Source organism: Coffea arabica, chromosome 11c (assembly GCF_036785885.1).
Source record: "Coffea arabica cultivar ET-39 chromosome 11c, Coffea Arabica ET-39 HiFi, whole genome shotgun sequence".
In the NCBI taxonomy this organism is placed as follows: domain Eukaryota; kingdom Viridiplantae; phylum Streptophyta; class Magnoliopsida; order Gentianales; family Rubiaceae; genus Coffea; species Coffea arabica.
This window is the reverse complement of record NC_092330.1, coordinates 22711770-22731047: the sequence shown is the minus strand read 5'-3', so window position 1 is coordinate 22731047 and position 19278 is coordinate 22711770. Positions and strand designations below refer to the sequence as shown.

The 19278-nt window shown below is 44.3% G+C and overlaps 16 non-coding genes and 11 pseudogenes across 16 annotated transcripts; all 27 read right to left on the bottom strand.

The window, feature by feature from the left end:
* Positions 1 to 29: 29 nt before the first annotated feature.
* Positions 30 to 147, bottom strand: LOC140018461 (5S ribosomal RNA; annotated as a pseudogene).
* A 411-nt stretch (positions 148 to 558) lies between these two features.
* Positions 559 to 676, bottom strand: LOC140018021 (5S ribosomal RNA). Its single transcript, XR_011824324.1, has one exon. It is a non-coding gene; the product is annotated as a 5S ribosomal RNA (ribosomal RNA).
* Positions 677 to 1089: 413 nt separating this feature from the next.
* LOC140018059 (5S ribosomal RNA) lies at positions 1090 to 1208 on the bottom strand. The gene has a single exon (XR_011824361.1). It is a non-coding gene; the product is annotated as a 5S ribosomal RNA (ribosomal RNA).
* Positions 1209 to 1622: 414 nt separating this feature from the next.
* Positions 1623 to 1741, bottom strand: LOC140017158 (5S ribosomal RNA). The gene has a single exon (XR_011823471.1). It is a non-coding gene; the product is annotated as a 5S ribosomal RNA (ribosomal RNA).
* Positions 1742 to 2669: 928 nt separating this feature from the next.
* Positions 2670 to 2787, bottom strand: LOC140018311 (5S ribosomal RNA; annotated as a pseudogene).
* A 411-nt stretch (positions 2788 to 3198) lies between these two features.
* Positions 3199 to 3317, bottom strand: LOC140018161 (5S ribosomal RNA). The gene has a single exon (XR_011824463.1). It is a non-coding gene; the product is annotated as a 5S ribosomal RNA (ribosomal RNA).
* A 927-nt stretch (positions 3318 to 4244) lies between these two features.
* Positions 4245 to 4362, bottom strand: LOC140019751 (5S ribosomal RNA; annotated as a pseudogene).
* A 411-nt stretch (positions 4363 to 4773) lies between these two features.
* On the bottom strand, positions 4774 to 4892 carry LOC140018159 (5S ribosomal RNA). The gene has a single exon (XR_011824461.1). It is a non-coding gene; the product is annotated as a 5S ribosomal RNA (ribosomal RNA).
* A 927-nt stretch (positions 4893 to 5819) lies between these two features.
* LOC140018460 (5S ribosomal RNA) lies at positions 5820 to 5937 on the bottom strand (annotated as a pseudogene).
* A 411-nt stretch (positions 5938 to 6348) lies between these two features.
* LOC140018020 (5S ribosomal RNA) lies at positions 6349 to 6466 on the bottom strand. Its single transcript, XR_011824323.1, has one exon. It is a non-coding gene; the product is annotated as a 5S ribosomal RNA (ribosomal RNA).
* A 413-nt stretch (positions 6467 to 6879) lies between these two features.
* LOC140018058 (5S ribosomal RNA) lies at positions 6880 to 6998 on the bottom strand. Its single transcript, XR_011824360.1, has one exon. It is a non-coding gene; the product is annotated as a 5S ribosomal RNA (ribosomal RNA).
* Positions 6999 to 7412: 414 nt separating this feature from the next.
* LOC140017157 (5S ribosomal RNA) lies at positions 7413 to 7531 on the bottom strand. The gene has a single exon (XR_011823470.1). It is a non-coding gene; the product is annotated as a 5S ribosomal RNA (ribosomal RNA).
* Positions 7532 to 8459: 928 nt separating this feature from the next.
* On the bottom strand, positions 8460 to 8577 carry LOC140018310 (5S ribosomal RNA; annotated as a pseudogene).
* Positions 8578 to 8988: 411 nt separating this feature from the next.
* LOC140018158 (5S ribosomal RNA) lies at positions 8989 to 9107 on the bottom strand. The gene has a single exon (XR_011824460.1). It is a non-coding gene; the product is annotated as a 5S ribosomal RNA (ribosomal RNA).
* Positions 9108 to 10034: 927 nt separating this feature from the next.
* Positions 10035 to 10152, bottom strand: LOC140019749 (5S ribosomal RNA; annotated as a pseudogene).
* Positions 10153 to 10563: 411 nt separating this feature from the next.
* Positions 10564 to 10682, bottom strand: LOC140018157 (5S ribosomal RNA). The gene has a single exon (XR_011824459.1). It is a non-coding gene; the product is annotated as a 5S ribosomal RNA (ribosomal RNA).
* Positions 10683 to 11609: 927 nt separating this feature from the next.
* Positions 11610 to 11727, bottom strand: LOC140018459 (5S ribosomal RNA; annotated as a pseudogene).
* A 411-nt stretch (positions 11728 to 12138) lies between these two features.
* On the bottom strand, positions 12139 to 12256 carry LOC140018121 (5S ribosomal RNA). The gene has a single exon (XR_011824423.1). It is a non-coding gene; the product is annotated as a 5S ribosomal RNA (ribosomal RNA).
* A 412-nt stretch (positions 12257 to 12668) lies between these two features.
* LOC140018076 (5S ribosomal RNA) lies at positions 12669 to 12787 on the bottom strand. Its single transcript, XR_011824379.1, has one exon. It is a non-coding gene; the product is annotated as a 5S ribosomal RNA (ribosomal RNA).
* Positions 12788 to 13201: 414 nt separating this feature from the next.
* Positions 13202 to 13320, bottom strand: LOC140017156 (5S ribosomal RNA). The gene has a single exon (XR_011823469.1). It is a non-coding gene; the product is annotated as a 5S ribosomal RNA (ribosomal RNA).
* Positions 13321 to 14248: 928 nt separating this feature from the next.
* Positions 14249 to 14366, bottom strand: LOC140018309 (5S ribosomal RNA; annotated as a pseudogene).
* A 925-nt stretch (positions 14367 to 15291) lies between these two features.
* On the bottom strand, positions 15292 to 15409 carry LOC140018458 (5S ribosomal RNA; annotated as a pseudogene).
* Positions 15410 to 15820: 411 nt separating this feature from the next.
* Positions 15821 to 15938, bottom strand: LOC140018019 (5S ribosomal RNA). Its single transcript, XR_011824322.1, has one exon. It is a non-coding gene; the product is annotated as a 5S ribosomal RNA (ribosomal RNA).
* Positions 15939 to 16352: 414 nt separating this feature from the next.
* Positions 16353 to 16471, bottom strand: LOC140017155 (5S ribosomal RNA). Its single transcript, XR_011823468.1, has one exon. It is a non-coding gene; the product is annotated as a 5S ribosomal RNA (ribosomal RNA).
* A 928-nt stretch (positions 16472 to 17399) lies between these two features.
* On the bottom strand, positions 17400 to 17517 carry LOC140018308 (5S ribosomal RNA; annotated as a pseudogene).
* A 925-nt stretch (positions 17518 to 18442) lies between these two features.
* On the bottom strand, positions 18443 to 18560 carry LOC140018457 (5S ribosomal RNA; annotated as a pseudogene).
* A 411-nt stretch (positions 18561 to 18971) lies between these two features.
* On the bottom strand, positions 18972 to 19089 carry LOC140018120 (5S ribosomal RNA). Its single transcript, XR_011824422.1, has one exon. It is a non-coding gene; the product is annotated as a 5S ribosomal RNA (ribosomal RNA).
* Between the last annotated feature and the right edge of the window lie 189 nt (positions 19090 to 19278).

The window sequence follows — 19278 nt, the reverse complement described above, 5'->3', positions numbered from 1 at the left end:
ATTTCAGGGATCCGATCCGGATCCGGGTCTAGACCCGACCCGTTGACAGGCCTAGGGTCACCCATCCTAGTACTACCGTCGCCCAAGCACGCTTAACTTCGGAGTTCTGATGGGATCCGGTGCATTAGTGCTGGTATGATCGCACCCGCCATGTTCCTTTCGCTTTATTCTTTTAAACTGCCACGTCCTGTGAAGCAGTTTGGCTTTTCTGGACCCGAATTCATTCTAAGCGTCAGTTCATGAATTTCCTCTCATCCTTTTATTTATTTACTTTTATATTTTTTTCTTGTTGCTTTGCACCTTTTTTTTCCCTCGTCGCACAACTCTCAATTATCCAGAAAGTGATCCTTCACGCTTGCGCTTATACATTTGCGCCGACAACTTTGACCGACGATCCGGGCTTCGATCCAGCCGTACCGTTCCTGACTTGTCTCGCGCCTTCAGATCCGCCTTCATGCTTCGATAAGAAGCAAAATATAAAGCAATCGTTCCGACGGAGCTAAATTACTACAGCATAAAGAACGAAGGGGAAATTTGGATTTCGAAACAAAAAAGGGAGGGGTGCAACACGAGGACTTCCCAGGGGTCACCCATCCTAGTACTACTCTCGCCCAAGCACGCTTAACTTCGGAGTTCTGATGGGATCTGGTGCATTAGTGCTGGTATGATCGCACCCGCCATGTTCCTTTCGCTTTATTCTTTTAAACTGCCCCGTCCTGTGAAGCAGTGTGGCTTTTCTGGACCCGACTTCATTTTAAGCGTCAATTCAAGAATTTCCCCTCATCCTTTTATTTATTTACTTTTACATTTTTTTCTTGTTGATTTGCACCATTTTTTTTTCCCTCGTCGCGCAACTCTCAATTATCCTGAAATTGATCCTTCACGCTTGCGCTTATACATTTGCGCCGACAACTTTGACCGACGATCCGGGCTTCGATCCAGCCGTACCGTTCCTGACTTGTCTCGCGCCTTCAGATCCGCCTTCATACTTCGATAAGAAGCAAAATATAAAGCAATCGTTCCGACGGAGCTAAATTACTACAGCATAAAGAACGAAGGGAAAATTTGGATTTCGAAACAAAAAAGGGAGGGGTGCAACACGAGAACTTCCCAGGGGGTCTCCCATCCTAGTACTACTCTCGCCCAAGCACGCTTAACTTTGGAGTTCTGATGGGATCGGGTGCATTAGTGCTGGTATGATCGCACCCGCCATGTTCCTTTCGCTTTATTCTTTTAAACTGCCACGTCCTGTGAAGCAGTTTGGCTTTTCTGGACCCGAATTCATTTTAAGCGTCAATTCAAGAATTTCCCCTCATCCTTTTATTTATTTACTTTTACATTTTTTTCTTGTTGATTTGCACCATTTTTTTTTTCCCTCGTCGCGCAACTCTCAATTATCCTGAAATTGATCCTTCACGCTTGCGCTTATACATTTGCGCCGACAACTTTGACCGACGATCCGGGCTTCGATCCAGCCGTACCGTTCCTGACTTGTCTCGCGCCTTCAGATCCGCCTTCATACTTCGATAAGAAGCAAAATATAAAGCAATCGTTCCGACGGAGCTAAATTACTACAGCATAAAGAACGAAGGGAAAATTTGGATTTCGAAACAAAAAAGGGAGGGGTGCAACACGAGGACTTCCCAGGGGGTCACCCATCCTAGTACTACTCTCGCCCAAGCACGCTTAACTTCGGAGTTCTGATGGGATCCGGTGCATTAGTGCTGGTATGATCGCACCCGCCATGTTCCTTTCGCTTTATTCTTTTAAACTGCCCCGTCCTGTGAAGCAGTGTGGCTTTTCTGGACCCGAATTCATTTTAAGCGTCAATTCAAGAATTTCCCCTCATCCTTTTATTTATTTACTTTTACATTTTTTTCTTGTTGATTTGCACCATTTTTTTTTTCCCTCGTCGCGCAACTCTCAATTATCCTGAAATTGATCCTTCACGCTTGCGCTTATACATTTGCGCCGACAACTTTGACCGACGATCCGGGCTTCGATCCAGCCGTACCGTTCCTGACTTGTCTCGCGCCTTCAGATCCGCCTTCATGCTTCGATGAGAAGCAAAATATAAAGCAATCGTTCCGACGGAGCTAAATTACTACAGCATAAAGAACGAAGGGGAAATTTGGATTTCGAAACAAAAAAGGGAGGGGTGCAACACGAGGATTTCCCAGGGGGTCACCTAGGGGTGTCAACGTGCCGGGACCGGGCCGGAATTCATTATTCTGGACCCGGACCCGGATCCGACCCGTTTACCCGACGGGTCTTTTATTCGGTGTTTCGGATCCGGACCCGGCGAGTCTCGGATCCGGGTCGGGTCTACCCGAACAAATTTGCCAAAATTTATAATTTCTAACAAAAAAGAGAAAAAGATATATTTGTAAACTAATTTCTAACTAATGCAAAGAAAAAACCAAATAAGAAAATAAATCAAATTGATTTTACTCAAATACATCATCCTAATCAAATTATATTGATAATATATATTTTTTATAAATTATTAAATCATTTATATCCGGATCCGGGTCTAATACGGGTCGGAATACTATATTCCGTATCCGACCCGTTTTTTTGTTTGAAAAAACGGATCCGAATCCGGATAACGGAATTAAATCCCTACCCATACCCGCAAAAATTTCAGGGATCCGATCCGGATCCGGGTGTAGACCCGACCCGTTGACCGGCCTAGGGTCACCCATCCTAGTACTACTGTCGCCCAAGCACGCTTAACTTCGGAGTTCTGATGGGATCCGGTGCATTAGTGCTGGTATGATCGCACCCGCCATGTTCCTTTCGCTTTATTCTTTTAAACTGCCACGTCCTGTGAAGCAGTTTGGCTTTTCTGGACCCGAATTCATTCTAAGCGTCAGTTCATGAATTTCCTCTCATCCTTTTATTTTTTTACTTTTATATTTTTTTCTTGTTGCTTTGCACCTTTTTTTTCCCTCGTCGCACAACTCTCAATTATCCTTAAATTGATCCTTCACGCTTGCGCTTATACATTTGCGCCGACAACTTTGACCGACGATCCGGGCTTCGATCCAGCCGTACCGTTCCTGACTTGTCTCGCGCCTTCAGATTCGCCTTCATGCTTCGATAAGAAGCAAAATATAAAGCAATCGTTCCGACGGAGCTAAATTACTACAGCATAAAGAACGAAGGGGAAATTTGGATTTCGAAACAAAAAAGGGAGGGGTGCAACACGAGGACTTCCCAGGGGGTCACCCATCCTAGTACTACTCTCGCCCAAGCACGCTTAAATTCGGAGTTCTGATGGGATCCAATGCATTAGTGCTGGTATCATCGCACCCGCCATGTTCCTTTCGCTTTATTCTTTTAAACTGCCCCGTCCGGTGAAGCAGTGTGGCTTTTATGGACCCCAATTCATTTTAAGCGTCAATTCAAGAATTTCCCCTCATCCTTTTATTTATTTACTTTTACATTTTTTTCTTGTTGATTTGCACCATTTTTTTTTCCCTCGTCGCGCAACTCTCAATTATCCTGAAATTGATCCTTCACGCTTGCGCTTATACATTTGCGCCGACAACTTTGACCGACGATCCGGGCTTCGATCCAGCCGTACCGTTCCTGACTTGTCTCGCGCCTTCAGATCCGCCTTCATGCTTCGATGAGAAGCAAAATAAAAAGCAATCGTTCCGACGGAGCTAAATTACTACAGCATAAAGAACGAAGGGGAAATTTGGATTTCGAAACAAAAAAGGGAGGGGTGCAACACGAAGATTTCCCAGGGGGTCACCTAGGGGTGTCAACGGGCCGGGTCCGGGCCGGAATTCATTATTCCGGACCCGGACCCGGATCCGACCCGTTTACCCGACGGGTCTTTTATTCTGTGTTCCGGATCCGGACCCGGCGAGTCTCGGATCCGGGTCGGGTCTACCCGAACAAATTTGCCAAAATTTATAATTTCTAACAAAAAAGAGAAAAAGATATATTTGTAAACTAATTTCTAACTAATGCAAAGAAAAAACCAAATAAGAAAATAAATCAAATTGATTTTACTCAAATACATCATCCTAATCAAATTATATTGATAATATATATTTTTTATAAATTATTAAATCATTTATATCCGGATCCGGGTCTAATACGGGTCGGAATACTATATTCCGTATCCGACCCGTTTTTTTGTTTGAAAAAACGGATCCGGATCCGGATAACGGAATTAAATCCCTACCCATACCCGCAAAAATTTCAGGGATCCGATCCGGATCCGGGTGTAGACCCGACCCGTTGACCGGCCTAGGGTCACCCATCCTAGTACTACTGTCGCCCAAGCACGCTTAACTTCGAAGTTCTGATGGGATCCGGTGCATTAGTGCTGGTATGATCGCACCCGCCATGTTCCTTTCGCTCTATTCTTTTAAACTGCCACGTCCTGTGAAGCAGTTTGGCTTTTCTGGACCCGAATTCAGTCTAAGCGTCAATTCATGAATTTCCTCTCATCCTTTTATTTTTTTACTTTTATATTTTTTTCTTGTTGCTTTGCACCTTTTTTTTCCCTCGTCGCACAACTCTCAATTATCCTTAAATTGATCCTTCACGCTTGCGCTTATACATTTGCGCCGACAACTTTGACCGACGATCCGGGCTTCGATCCAGCCGTACCGTTCCTGACTTGTCTCGCGCCTTCAGATTCGCCTTCATGCTTCGATAAGAAGCAAAATATAAAGCAATCGTTCCGACGGAGCTAAATTACTACAGCATAAAGAACGAAGGGGAAATTTGGATTTCGAAACAAAAAAGGGAGGGGTGCAACACGAGGACTTCCCAGGGGGTCACCCATCCTAGTACTACTCTCGCCCAAGCACGCTTAAATTCGGAGTTCTGATGGGATCCAATGCATTAGTGCTGGTATCATCGCACCCGCCATGTTCCTTTCGCTTTATTCTTTTAAACTGCCCCGTCCTGTGAAGCAGTGTGGCTTTTATGGACCCCAATTCATTTTAAGCGTCAATTCAAGAATTTCCCCTCATCCTTTTATTTATTTACTTTTACATTTTTTTCTTGTTGATTTGCACCATTTTTTTTTCCCTCGTCGCGCAACTCTCAATTATCCTGAAATTGATCCTTCACGCTTGCGCTTATACATTTGCGCCGACAACTTTGACCGACGATCCGGGCTTCGATCCAGCCGTACCGTTCCTGACTTGTCTCGCGCCTTCAGATCCGCCTTCATGCTTCGATGAGAAGCAAAATATAAAGCAATCGTTCCGACGGAGCTAAATTACTACAGCATAAAGAACGAAGGGGAAATTTGGATTTCGAAACAAAAAAGGGAGGGGTGCAACACGAGGATTTCCCAGGGGGTCACCTAGGGGTGTCAACGGGCCGGGTCCGGGCCGGAATTCATTATTCCGGACCCGGACCCGGATCCGACCCGTTTACCCGACGGGTCTTTTATTCTGTGTTCCGGATCCGGACCCGGCGAGTCTCGGATCCGGGTCGGGTCTACCCGAACAAATTTGCCAAAATTTATAATTTCTAACAAAAAAGAGAAAAAGATATATTTGTAAACAAATTTCTAGCTAATGTAAAGAAAAAACCAAATAAGAAAATAAATCAAATTGATTTTACTCAAATACATCATCCTAATCAAATTATATTGATAATATATATTTTTTATAAATTATTAAATCATTTATATCCGGATCCGGGTCTAATACGGGTCGGAATACCATATTCCGTATCCGACCCGTTTTTTTGTTTGAAAAAACGGATCCGGATCCGGATAACGGAATTAAATCCCTACCCATACCCGCAAAAATTTCAGGGATCCGATCCGGATCCGGGTCTAGACCCGACCCGTTGACAGGCCTAGGGTCACCCATCCTAGTACTACCGTCGCCCAAGCACGCTTAACTTCGGAGTTCTGATGGGATCCGGTGCATTAGTGCTGGTATGATCGCACCCGCCATGTTCCTTTCGCTTTATTCTTTTAAACTGCCACGTCCTGTGAAGCAGTTTGGCTTTTCTGGACCCGAATTCATTCTAAGCGTCAGTTCATGAATTTCCTCTCATCCTTTTATTTATTTACTTTTATATTTTTTTCTTGTTGCTTTGCACCTTTTTTTTCCCTCGTCGCACAACTCTCAATTATCCAGAAAGTGATCCTTCACGCTTGCGCTTATACATTTGCGCCGACAACTTTGACCGACGATCCGGGCTTCGATCCAGCCGTACCGTTCCTGACTTGTCTCGCGCCTTCAGATCCGCCTTCATGCTTCGATAAGAAGCAAAATATAAAGCAATCGTTCCGACGGAGCTAAATTACTACAGCATAAAGAACGAAGGGGAAATTTGGATTTCGAAACAAAAAAGGGAGGGGTGCAACACGAGGACTTCCCAGGGGTCACCCATCCTAGTACTACTCTCGCCCAAGCACGCTTAACTTCGGAGTTCTGATGGGATCTGGTGCATTAGTGCTGGTATGATCGCACCCGCCATGTTCCTTTCGCTTTATTCTTTTAAACTGCCCCGTCCTGTGAAGCAGTGTGGCTTTTCTGGACCCGACTTCATTTTAAGCGTCAATTCAAGAATTTCCCCTCATCCTTTTATTTATTTACTTTTACATTTTTTTCTTGTTGATTTGCACCATTTTTTTTTCCCTCGTCGCGCAACTCTCAATTATCCTGAAATTGATCCTTCACGCTTGCGCTTATACATTTGCGCCGACAACTTTGACCGACGATCCGGGCTTCGATCCAGCCGTACCGTTCCTGACTTGTCTCGCGCCTTCAGATCCGCCTTCATACTTCGATAAGAAGCAAAATATAAAGCAATCGTTCCGACGGAGCTAAATTACTACAGCATAAAGAACGAAGGGAAAATTTGGATTTCGAAACAAAAAAGGGAGGGGTGCAACACGAGAACTTCCCAGGGGGTCTCCCATCCTAGTACTACTCTCGCCCAAGCACGCTTAACTTTGGAGTTCTGATGGGATCGGGTGCATTAGTGCTGGTATGATCGCACCCGCCATGTTCCTTTCGCTTTATTCTTTTAAACTGCCACGTCCTGTGAAGCAGTTTGGCTTTTCTGGACCCGAATTCATTTTAAGCGTCAATTCAAGAATTTCCCCTCATCCTTTTATTTATTTACTTTTACATTTTTTTCTTGTTGATTTGCACCATTTTTTTTTTCCCTCGTCGCGCAACTCTCAATTATCCTGAAATTGATCCTTCACGCTTGCGCTTATACATTTGCGCCGACAACTTTGACCGACGATCCGGGCTTCGATCCAGCCGTACCGTTCCTGACTTGTCTCGCGCCTTCAGATCCGCCTTCATACTTCGATAAGAAGCAAAATATAAAGCAATCGTTCCGACGGAGCTAAATTACTACAGCATAAAGAACGAAGGGAAAATTTGGATTTCGAAACAAAAAAGGGAGGGGTGCAACACGAGGACTTCCCAGGGGGTCACCCATCCTAGTACTACTCTCGCCCAAGCACGCTTAACTTCGGAGTTCTGATGGGATCCGGTGCATTAGTGCTGGTATGATCGCACCCGCCATGTTCCTTTCGCTTTATTCTTTTAAACTGCCCCGTCCTGTGAAGCAGTGTGGCTTTTCTGGACCCGAATTCATTTTAAGCGTCAATTCAAGAATTTCCCCTCATCCTTTTATTTATTTACTTTTACATTTTTTTCTTGTTGATTTGCACCATTTTTTTTTTCCCTCGTCGCGCAACTCTCAATTATCCTGAAATTGATCCTTCACGCTTGCGCTTATACATTTGCGCCGACAACTTTGACCGACGATCCGGGCTTCGATCCAGCCGTACCGTTCCTGACTTGTCTCGCGCCTTCAGATCCGCCTTCATGCTTCGATGAGAAGCAAAATATAAAGCAATCGTTCCGACGGAGCTAAATTACTACAGCATAAAGAACGAAGGGGAAATTTGGATTTCGAAACAAAAAAGGGAGGGGTGCAACACGAGGATTTCCCAGGGGGTCACCTAGGGGTGTCAACGTGCCGGGACCGGGCCGGAATTCATTATTCTGGACCCGGACCCGGATCCGACCCGTTTACCCGACGGGTCTTTTATTCGGTGTTTCGGATCCGGACCCGGCGAGTCTCGGATCCGGGTCGGGTCTACCCGAACAAATTTGCCAAAATTTATAATTTCTAACAAAAAAGAGAAAAAGATATATTTGTAAACTAATTTCTAACTAATGCAAAGAAAAAACCAAATAAGAAAATAAATCAAATTGATTTTACTCAAATACATCATCCTAATCAAATTATATTGATAATATATATTTTTTATAAATTATTAAATCATTTATATCCGGATCCGGGTCTAATACGGGTCGGAATACTATATTCCGTATCCGACCCGTTTTTTTGTTTGAAAAAACGGATCCGAATCCGGATAACGGAATTAAATCCCTACCCATACCCGCAAAAATTTCAGGGATCCGATCCGGATCCGGGTGTAGACCCGACCCGTTGACCGGCCTAGGGTCACCCATCCTAGTACTACTGTCGCCCAAGCACGCTTAACTTCGGAGTTCTGATGGGATCCGGTGCATTAGTGCTGGTATGATCGCACCCGCCATGTTCCTTTCGCTTTATTCTTTTAAACTGCCACGTCCTGTGAAGCAGTTTGGCTTTTCTGGACCCGAATTCATTCTAAGCGTCAGTTCATGAATTTCCTCTCATCCTTTTATTTTTTTACTTTTATATTTTTTTCTTGTTGCTTTGCACCTTTTTTTTCCCTCGTCGCACAACTCTCAATTATCCTTAAATTGATCCTTCACGCTTGCGCTTATACATTTGCGCCGACAACTTTGACCGACGATCCGGGCTTCGATCCAGCCGTACCGTTCCTGACTTGTCTCGCGCCTTCAGATTCGCCTTCATGCTTCGATAAGAAGCAAAATATAAAGCAATCGTTCCGACGGAGCTAAATTACTACAGCATAAAGAACGAAGGGGAAATTTGGATTTCGAAACAAAAAAGGGAGGGGTGCAACACGAGGACTTCCCAGGGGGTCACCCATCCTAGTACTACTCTCGCCCAAGCACGCTTAAATTCGGAGTTCTGATGGGATCCAATGCATTAGTGCTGGTATCATCGCACCCGCCATGTTCCTTTCGCTTTATTCTTTTAAACTGCCCCGTCCGGTGAAGCAGTGTGGCTTTTATGGACCCCAATTCATTTTAAGCGTCAATTCAAGAATTTCCCCTCATCCTTTTATTTATTTACTTTTACATTTTTTTCTTGTTGATTTGCACCATTTTTTTTTCCCTCGTCGCGCAACTCTCAATTATCCTGAAATTGATCCTTCACGCTTGCGCTTATACATTTGCGCCGACAACTTTGACCGACGATCCGGGCTTCGATCCAGCCGTACCGTTCCTGACTTGTCTCGCGCCTTCAGATCCGCCTTCATGCTTCGATGAGAAGCAAAATAAAAAGCAATCGTTCCGACGGAGCTAAATTACTACAGCATAAAGAACGAAGGGGAAATTTGGATTTCGAAACAAAAAAGGGAGGGGTGCAACACGAAGATTTCCCAGGGGGTCACCTAGGGGTGTCAACGGGCCGGGTCCGGGCCGGAATTCATTATTCCGGACCCGGACCCGGATCCGACCCGTTTACCCGACGGGTCTTTTATTCTGTGTTCCGGATCCGGACCCGGCGAGTCTCGGATCCGGGTCGGGTCTACCCGAACAAATTTGCCAAAATTTATAATTTCTAACAAAAAAGAGAAAAAGATATATTTGTAAACAAATTTCTAGCTAATGTAAAGAAAAAACCAAATAAGAAAATAAATCAAATTGATTTTACTCAAATACATCATCCTAATCAAATTATATTGATAATATATATTTTTTATAAATTATTAAATCATTTATATCCGGATCCGGGTCTAATACGGGTCGGAATACCATATTCCGTATCCGACCCGTTTTTTTGTTTGAAAAAACGGATCCGGATCCGGATAACGGAATTAAATCCCTACCCATACCCGCAAAAATTTCAGGGATCCGATCCGGATCCGGGTGTAGACCCGACCCGTTGACCGGCCTAGGGTCACCCATCCTAGTACTACTGTCGCCCAAGCACGCTTAACTTCGAAGTTCTGATGGGATCCGGTGCATTAGTGCTGGTATGATCGCACCCGCCATGTTCCTTTCGCTCTATTCTTTTAAACTGCCACGTCCTGTGAAGCAGTTTGGCTTTTCTGGACCCGAATTCAGTCTAAGCGTCAATTCATGAATTTCCTCTCATCCTTTTATTTTTTTACTTTTATATTTTTTTCTTGTTGCTTTGCACCTTTTTTTTCCCTCGTCGCACAACTCTCAATTATCCTTAAATTGATCCTTCACGCTTGCGCTTATACATTTGCGCCGACAACTTTGACCGACGATCCGGGCTTCGATCCAGCCGTACCGTTCCTGACTTGTCTCGCGCCTTCAGATTCGCCTTCATGCTTCGATAAGAAGCAAAATATAAAGCAATCGTTCCGACGGAGCTAAATTACTACAGCATAAAGAACGAAGGGGAAATTTGGATTTCGAAACAAAAAAGGGAGGGGTGCAACACGAGGACTTCCCAGGGGGTCACCCATCCTAGTACTACTCTCGCCCAAGCACGCTTAAATTCGGAGTTCTGATGGGATCCAATGCATTAGTGCTGGTATCATCGCACCCGCCATGTTCCTTTCGCTTTATTCTTTTAAACTGCCCCGTCCGGTGAAGCAGTGTGGCTTTTATGGACCCCAATTCATTTTAAGCGTCAATTCAAGAATTTCCCCTCATCCTTTTATTTATTTACTTTTACATTTTTTTCTTGTTGATTTGCACCATTTTTTTTTCCCTCGTCGCGCAACTCTCAATTATCCTGAAATTGATCCTTCACGCTTGCGCTTATACATTTGCGCCGACAACTTTGACCGACGATCCGGGCTTCGATCCAGCCGTACCGTTCCTGACTTGTCTCGCGCCTTCAGATCCGCCTTCATGCTTCGATGAGAAGCAAAATAAAAAGCAATCGTTCCGACGGAGCTAAATTACTACAGCATAAAGAACGAAGGGGAAATTTGGATTTCGAAACAAAAAAGGGAGGGGTGCAACACGAAGATTTCCCAGGGGGTCACCTAGGGGTGTCAACGGGCCGGGTCCGGGCCGGAATTCATTATTCCGGACCCGGACCCGGATCCGACCCGTTTACCCGACGGGTCTTTTATTCTGTGTTCCGGATCCGGACCCGGCGAGTCTCGGATCCGGGTCGGGTCTACCCGAACAAATTTGCCAAAATTTATAATTTCTAACAAAAAAGAGAAAAAGATATATTTGTAAACAAATTTCTAGCTAATGTAAAGAAAAAACCAAATAAGAAAATAAATCAAATTGATTTTACTCAAATACATCATCCTAATCAAATTATATTGATAATATATATTTTTTATAAATTATTAAATCATTTATATCCGGATCCGGGTCTAATACGGGTCGGAATACCATATTCCGTATCCGACCCGTTTTTTTGTTTGAAAAAACGGATCCGGATCCGGATAACGGAATTAAATCCCTACCCATACCCGCAAAAATTTCAGGGATCCGATCCGGATCCGGGTCTAGACCCGACCCGTTGACAGGCCTAGGGTCACCCATCCTAGTACTACCGTCGCCCAAGCACGCTTAACTTCGGAGTTCTGATGGGATCCGGTGCATTAGTGCTGGTATGATCGCACCCGCCATGTTCCTTTCGCTTTATTCTTTTAAACTGCCACGTCCTGTGAAGCAGTTTGGCTTTTCTGGACCCGAATTCATTCTAAGCGTCAGTTCATGAATTTCCTCTCATCCTTTTATTTATTTACTTTTATATTTTTTTCTTGTTGCTTTGCACCTTTTTTTTCCCTCGTCGCACAACTCTCAATTATCCAGAAAGTGATCCTTCACGCTTGCGCTTATACATTTGCGCCGACAACTTTGACCGACGATCCGGGCTTCGATCCAGCCGTACCGTTCCTGACTTGTCTCGCGCCTTCAGATCCGCCTTCATGCTTCGATAAGAAGCAAAATATAAAGCAATCGTTCCGACGGAGCTAAATTACTACAGCATAAAGAACGAAGGGGAAATTTGGATTTCGAAACAAAAAAGGGAGGGGTGCAACACGAGGACTTCCCAGGGGTCACCCATCCTAGTACTGCTCTCGCCCAAGCACGCTTAACTTCGGAGTTCTGATGGGATCTGGTGCATTAGTGCTGGTATGATCGCACCCGCCATGTTCCTTTCGCTTTATTCTTTTAAACTGCCCCGTCCTGTGAAGCAGTGTGGCTTTTCTGGACCCGAATTCATTTTAAGCGTCAATTCAAGAATTTCCCCTCATCCTTTTATTTATTTACTTTTACATTTTTTTCTTGTTGATTTGCACCATTTTTTTTCCCTCGTCGCGCAACTCTCAATTATCCTGAAATTGATCCTTCACGCTTGCGCTTATACATTTGCGCCGACAACTTTGACCGACGATCCGGGCTTCGATCCAGCCGTACCGTTCCTGACTTGTCTCGCGCCTTCAGATCCGCCTTCATACTTCGATAAGAATCAAAATATAAAGCAATCGTTCCGACGGAGCTAAATTACTACAGCATAAAGAACGAAGGGAAAATTTGGATTTCGAAACAAAAAAGGGAGGGGTGCAACACGAGGACTTCCCAGGGGGTCTCCCATCCTAGTACTACTCTCGCCCAAGCACGCTTAACTTTGGAGTTCTGATGGGATCGGGTGCATTAGTGCTGGTATGATCGCACCCGCCATGTTCCTTTCGCTTTATTCTTTTAAACTGCCACGTCCTGTGAAGCAGTTTGGCTTTTCTGGACCCGAATTCATTTTAAGCGTCAATTCAAGAATTTCCCCTCATCCTTTTATTTATTTACTTTTACATTTTTTTCTTGTTGATTTGCACCATTTTTTTTTTCCCTCGTCGCGCAACTCTCAATTATCCTGAAATTGATCCTTCACGCTTGCGCTTATACATTTGCGCCGACAACTTTGACCGACGATCCGGGCTTCGATCCAGCCGTACCGTTCCTGACTTGTCTCGCGCCTTCAGATCCGCCTTCATACTTCGATAAGAAGCAAAATATAAAGCAATCGTTCCGACGGAGCTAAATTACTACAGCATAAAGAACGAAGGGAAAATTTGGATTTCGAAACAAAAAAGGGAGGGGTGCAACACGAGGACTTCCCAGGGGGTCACCCATCCTAGTACTACTCTCGCCCAAGCACGCTTAACTTCGGAGTTCTGATGGGATCCGGTGCATTAGTGCTGGTATGATCGCACCCGCCATGTTCCTTTCGCTTTATTCTTTTAAACTGCCCCGTCCTGTGAAGCAGTGTGGCTTTTCTGGACCCGAATTCATTTTAAGCGTCAATTCAAGAATTTCCCCTCATCCTTTTATTTATTTACTTTTACATTTTTTTCTTGTTGATTTGCACCATTTTTTTTTTCCCTCGTCGCGCAACTCTCAATTATCCTGAAATTGATCCTTCACGCTTGCGCTTATACATTTGCGCCGACAACTTTGACCGACGATCCGGGCTTCGATCCAGCCGTACCGTTCCTGACTTGTCTCGCGCCTTCAGATCCGCCTTCATGCTTCGATGAGAAGCAAAATATAAAGCAATCGTTCCGACGGAGCTAAATTACTACAGCATAAAGAACGAAGGGGAAATTTGGATTTCGAAACAAAAAAGGGAGGGGTGCAACACGAGGATTTCCCAGGGGGTCACCTAGGGGTGTCAACGTGCCGGGACCGGGCCGGAATTCATTATTCTGGACCCGGACCCGGATCCGACCCGTTTACCCGACGGGTCTTTTATTCGGTGTTTCGGATCCGGACCCGGCGAGTCTCGGATCCGGGTCGGGTCTACCCGAACAAATTTGCCAAAATTTATAATTTCTAACAAAAAAGAGAAAAAGATATATTTGTAAACTAATTTCTAACTAATGCAAAGAAAAAACCAAATAAGAAAATAAATCAAATTGATTTTACTCAAATACATCATCCTAATCAAATTATATTGATAATATATATTTTTTATAAATTATTAAATCATTTATATCCGGATCCGGGTCTAATACGGGTCGGAATACTATATTCCGTATCCGACCCGTTTTTTTGTTTGAAAAAACGGATCCGAATCCGGATAACGGAATTAAATCCCTACCCATACCCGCAAAAATTTCAGGGATCCGATCCGGATCCGGGTGTAGACCCGACCCGTTGACCGGCCTAGGGTCACCCATCCTAGTACTACTGTCGCCCAAGCACGCTTAACTTCGGAGTTCTGATGGGATCCGGTGCATTAGTGCTGGTATGATCGCACCCGCCATGTTCCTTTCGCTTTATTCTTTTAAACTGCCACGTCCTGTGAAGCAGTTTGGCTTTTCTGGACCCGAATTCATTCTAAGCGTCAGTTCATGAATTTCCTCTCATCCTTTTATTTATTTACTTTTATATTTTTTTCTTGTTGCTTTGCACCTTTTTTTTCACTCGTCGCACAACTCTCAATTATCCTGAAAGTGATCCTTCACGCTTGCGCTTATACATTTGCGCCGACAACTTTGACCGACGATCCGGGCTTCGATCCAGCCGTACCGTTCCTGACCTGTCTCGCGCCTTCAGATCCGCCTTCATGCTTCGATAAGAAGCAAAATATAAAGCAATCGTTCCGACGGAGCTAAATTACTACAGCATAAAGAACGAAGGGGAAATTTGGATTTCGAAACAAAAAAGGGAGGGGTGCAACACGAGGATTTCCCAGAGGGTCACCTAGGGGTGTCAATGTGCCGGGTCCGGGCCGGAATTCATTATTCTGGACCCGGACCCGGATCCGACCCGTTTACCCGACGGGTCTTTTATTCGGTGTTCCGGATCCGGACCCGGCGAGTCTCGGATCCGGGTCGGGTCTACCCGAACAAATTTGCCAAAATTTATAATTTCTAACAAAAAAGAGAAAAAGATATATTTGTAAACTAATTTCTAACTAATGCAAAGAAAAAACCAAATAAGAAAATAAATCAAATTGATTTTACTCAAATACATCATCCTAATCAAATTATATTGATAATATATATTTTTTATAAATTATTAAATCATTTATATCCGGATCCGGGTCTAATACGGGTCGGAATACCATATTCCGTATCCGACCCGTTTTTTTGTTTGAAAAAACGGATCCGGATCCGGATAACGGAATTAAATCCCTACCCATACCCGCAAAAATTTCAGGGATCCGATCCGGATCCGGGTCTAGACCCGACCCGTTGACAGGCCTAGGGTCACCCATCCTAGTACTACCGTCGCCCAAGCACGCTTAACTTCGGAGTTCTGATGGGATCCGGTGCATTAGTGCTGGTATGATCGCACCCGCCATGTTCCTTTCGCTTTATTCTTTTAAACTGCCACGTCCTGTGAAGCAGTTTGGCTTTTCTGGACCCGAATTCATTCTAAGCGTCAGTTCATGAATTTCCTCTCATCCTTTTATTTATTTACTTTTATATTTTTTTCTTGTTGCTTTGCACCTTTTTTTTCCCTCGTCGCACAACTCTCAATTATCCAGAAAGTGATCCTTCACGCTTGCGCTTATACATTTGCGCCGACAACTTTGACCGACGATCCGGGCTTCGATCCAGCCGTACCGTTCCTGACTTGTCTCGCGCCTTCAGATCCGCCTTCAAGCTTCGATAAGAAGCAAAATATAAAGCAATCGTTCCGACGGAGCTAAATTACTACAGCATAAAGAACGAAGGGGAAATTTGGATTTCGAAACAAAAAAGGGAGGGGTGCAACACGAGGACTTCCCAGGGGTCACCCATCCTAGTACTACTCTCGCCCAAGCACGCTTAACTTCGGAGTTCTGATGGGATCTGGTGCATTAGTGCTGGTATGATCGCACCCGCCATGTTCCTTTCGCTTTATTCTTTTAAACTGCCCCGTCCTGTGAAGCAGTTTGGCTTTTCTGGACCCGAATTCATTTTAAGCGTCAATTCAAGAATTTCCCCTCATCCTTTTATTTATTTACTTTTACATTTTTTTCTTGTTGATTTGCACCATTTTTTTTTTCCCTCGTCGCGCAACTCTCAATTATCCTGAAATTGATCCTTCACGCTTGCGCTTATACATTTGCGCCGACAACTTTGACCGACGATCCGGGCTTCGATCCAGCCGTACCGTTCCTGACTTGTCTCGCGCCTTCAGATCCGCCTTCATACTTCGATAAGAAGCAAAATATAAAGCAATCGTTCCGACGGAGCTAAATTACTACAGCATAAAGAACGAAGGGAAAATTTGGATTTCGAAACAAAAAAGGGAGGGGTGCAACACGAGGACTTCCCAGGGGGTCACCCATCCTAGTACTACTCTCGCCCAAGCACGCTTAACTTCGGAGTTCTGATGGGATCCGGTGCATTAGTGCTGGTATGATCGCACCCGCCATGTTCCTTTCGCTTTATTCTTTTAAACTGCCCCGTCCTGTGAAGCAGTGTGGCTTTTCTGGACCCGAATTCATTTTAAGCGTCAATTCAAGAATTTCCCCTCATCCTTTTATTTATTTACTTTTACATTTTTTTCTTGTTGATTTGCACCATTTTTTTTTTCCCTCGTCGCGCAACTCTCAATTATCCTGAAATTGATCCTTCACGCTTGCGCTTATACATTTGCGCCGACAACTTTGACCGACGATCCGGGCTTCGATCCAGCCGTACCGTTCCTGACTTGTCTCGCGCCTTCAGATCCGCCTTCATGCTTCGATGAGAAGCAAAATATAAAGCAATCGTTCCGACGGAGCTAAATTACTACAGCATAAAGAACGAAGAGGAAATTTGGATTTCGAAACAAAAAAGGGAGGGGTGCAACACGAGGATTTCCCAGGGGGTCACCTAGGGGTGTCAACGTGCCGGGACCGGGCCGGAATTCATTATTCTGGACCCGGACCCGGATCCGACCCGTTTACCCGACGGGTCTTTTATTCGGTGTTTCGGATCCGGACCCGGCGAGTCTCGGATCCGGGTCGGGTCTACCCGAACAAATTTGCCAAAATTTATAATTTCTAACAAAAAAGAGAAAAAGATATATTTGTAAACTAATTTCTAACTAATGCAAAGAAAAAACCAAATAAGAAAATAAATCAAATTGATTTTACTCAAATACATCATCCTAATCAAATTATATTGATAATATATATTTTTTATAAATTATTAAATCATTTATATCCGGATCCGGGTCTAATACGGGTCGGAATACTATATTCCGTATCCGACCCGTTTTTTTGTTTGAAAAAACGGATCCGAATCCGGATAACGGAATTAAATCCCTACCCATACCCGCAAAAATTTCAGGGATCCGATCCGGATCCGGGTGTAGACCCGACCCGTTGACCGGCCTAGGGTCACCCATCCTAGTACTACTGTCGCCCAAGCACGCTTAACTTCGGAGTTCTGATGGGATCCGGTGCATTAGTGCTGGTATGATCGCACCCGCCATGTTCCTTTCGCTTTATTCTTTTAAACTGCCACGTCCTGTGAAGCAGTTTGGCTTTTCTGGACCCGAATTCATTCTAAGCGTCAGTTCATGAATTTCCTCTCATCCTTTTATTTATTTACTTTTATATTTTTTTCTTGTTGCTTTGCACCTTTTTTTTCACTCGTCGCACAACTCTCAATTATCCTGAAAGTGATCCTTCACGCTTGCGCTTATACATTTGCGCCGACAACTTTGACCGACGATCCGGGCTTCGATCCAGCCGTACCGTTCCTGACCTGTCTCGCGCCTTCAGATCCGCCTTCATGCTTCGATAAGAAGCAAAATATAAAGCAATCGTTCCGACGGAGCTAAATTACTACAGCATAAAGAACGAAGGGGAAATTTGGATTTCGAAACAAAAAAGGGAGGGGTGCAACACGAGGATTTCCCAGAGGGTCACCTAGGGGTGTCAATGTGCCGGGTCCGGGCCGGAATTCATTATTCTGGACCCGGACCCGGATCCGACCCGTTTACCCGACGGGTCTTTTATTCGGTGTTCCGGATCCGGACCCGGCGAGTCTCGGATCCGGGTCGGGTCTACCCGAACAAATTTGCCAAAATTTATAATTTCTAACAAAAAAGAGAAAAAGATATATTTGTAAACTAATTTCTAACTAATGCAAAGAAAAAACCAAATAAGAAAATAAATCAAATTGATTTTACTCAAATACATCATCCTAATCAAATTATATTGATAATATATATTTTTTATAAATTATTAAATCATTTATATCCGGATCCGGGTCTAATACGGGTCGGAATACCATATTCCGTATCCGACCCGTTTTTTTGTTTGAAAAAACGGATCCGGATCCGGATAACGGAATTAAATCCCTACCCATACCCGCAAAAATTTCAGGGATCCGATCCGGATCCGGGTCTAGACCCGACCCGTTGACAGGCCTAGGGTCACCCATCCTAGTACTACCGTCGCCCAAGCACGCTTAACTTCGGAGTTCTGATGGGATCCGGTGCATTAGTGCTGGTATGATCGCACCCGCCATGTTCCTTTCGCTTTATTCTTTTAAACTGCCACGTCCTGTGAAGCAGTTTGGCTTTTCTGGACCCGAATTCATTCTAAGCGTCAGTTCATGAATTTCCTCTCATCCTTTTATTTATTTACTTTTATATTTTTTTCTTGTTGCTTTGCACCTTTTTTTTCCCTCGTCGCACAACTCTCAATTATCCAGAAAGTGATCCTTCACGCTTGCGCTTATACATTTGCGCCGACAACTTTGACCGACGATCCGGGCTTCGATCCAGCCGTACCGTTCCTGACTTGTCTCGCGCCTTCAGATCCGCCTTCATGCTTCGATAAGAAGCAAAATATAAAGCAATCGTTCCGACGGAGCTAAATTACTACAGCATAAAGAACGAAGGGGAAATTTGGATTTCGAAACAAAAAAGGGAGGGGTGCAACACGAGGACTTCCCAGGGGTCACCCATCCTAGTACTGCTCTCGCCCAAGCACGCTTAACTTCGGAGTTCTGATGGGATCTGGTGCATTAGTGCTGGTATGATCGCACCCGCCATGTTCCTTTCGCTTTATTCTTTTAAACTGCCCCGTCCTGTGAAGCAGTGTGGCTTTTCTGGACCCGAATTCATTTTAAGCGTCAATTCAAGAATTTCCCCTCATCCTTTTATTTATTTACTTTTACATTTTTTTCTTGTTGATTTGCACCATTTTTTTTCCCTCGTCGCGCAACTCTCAATTATC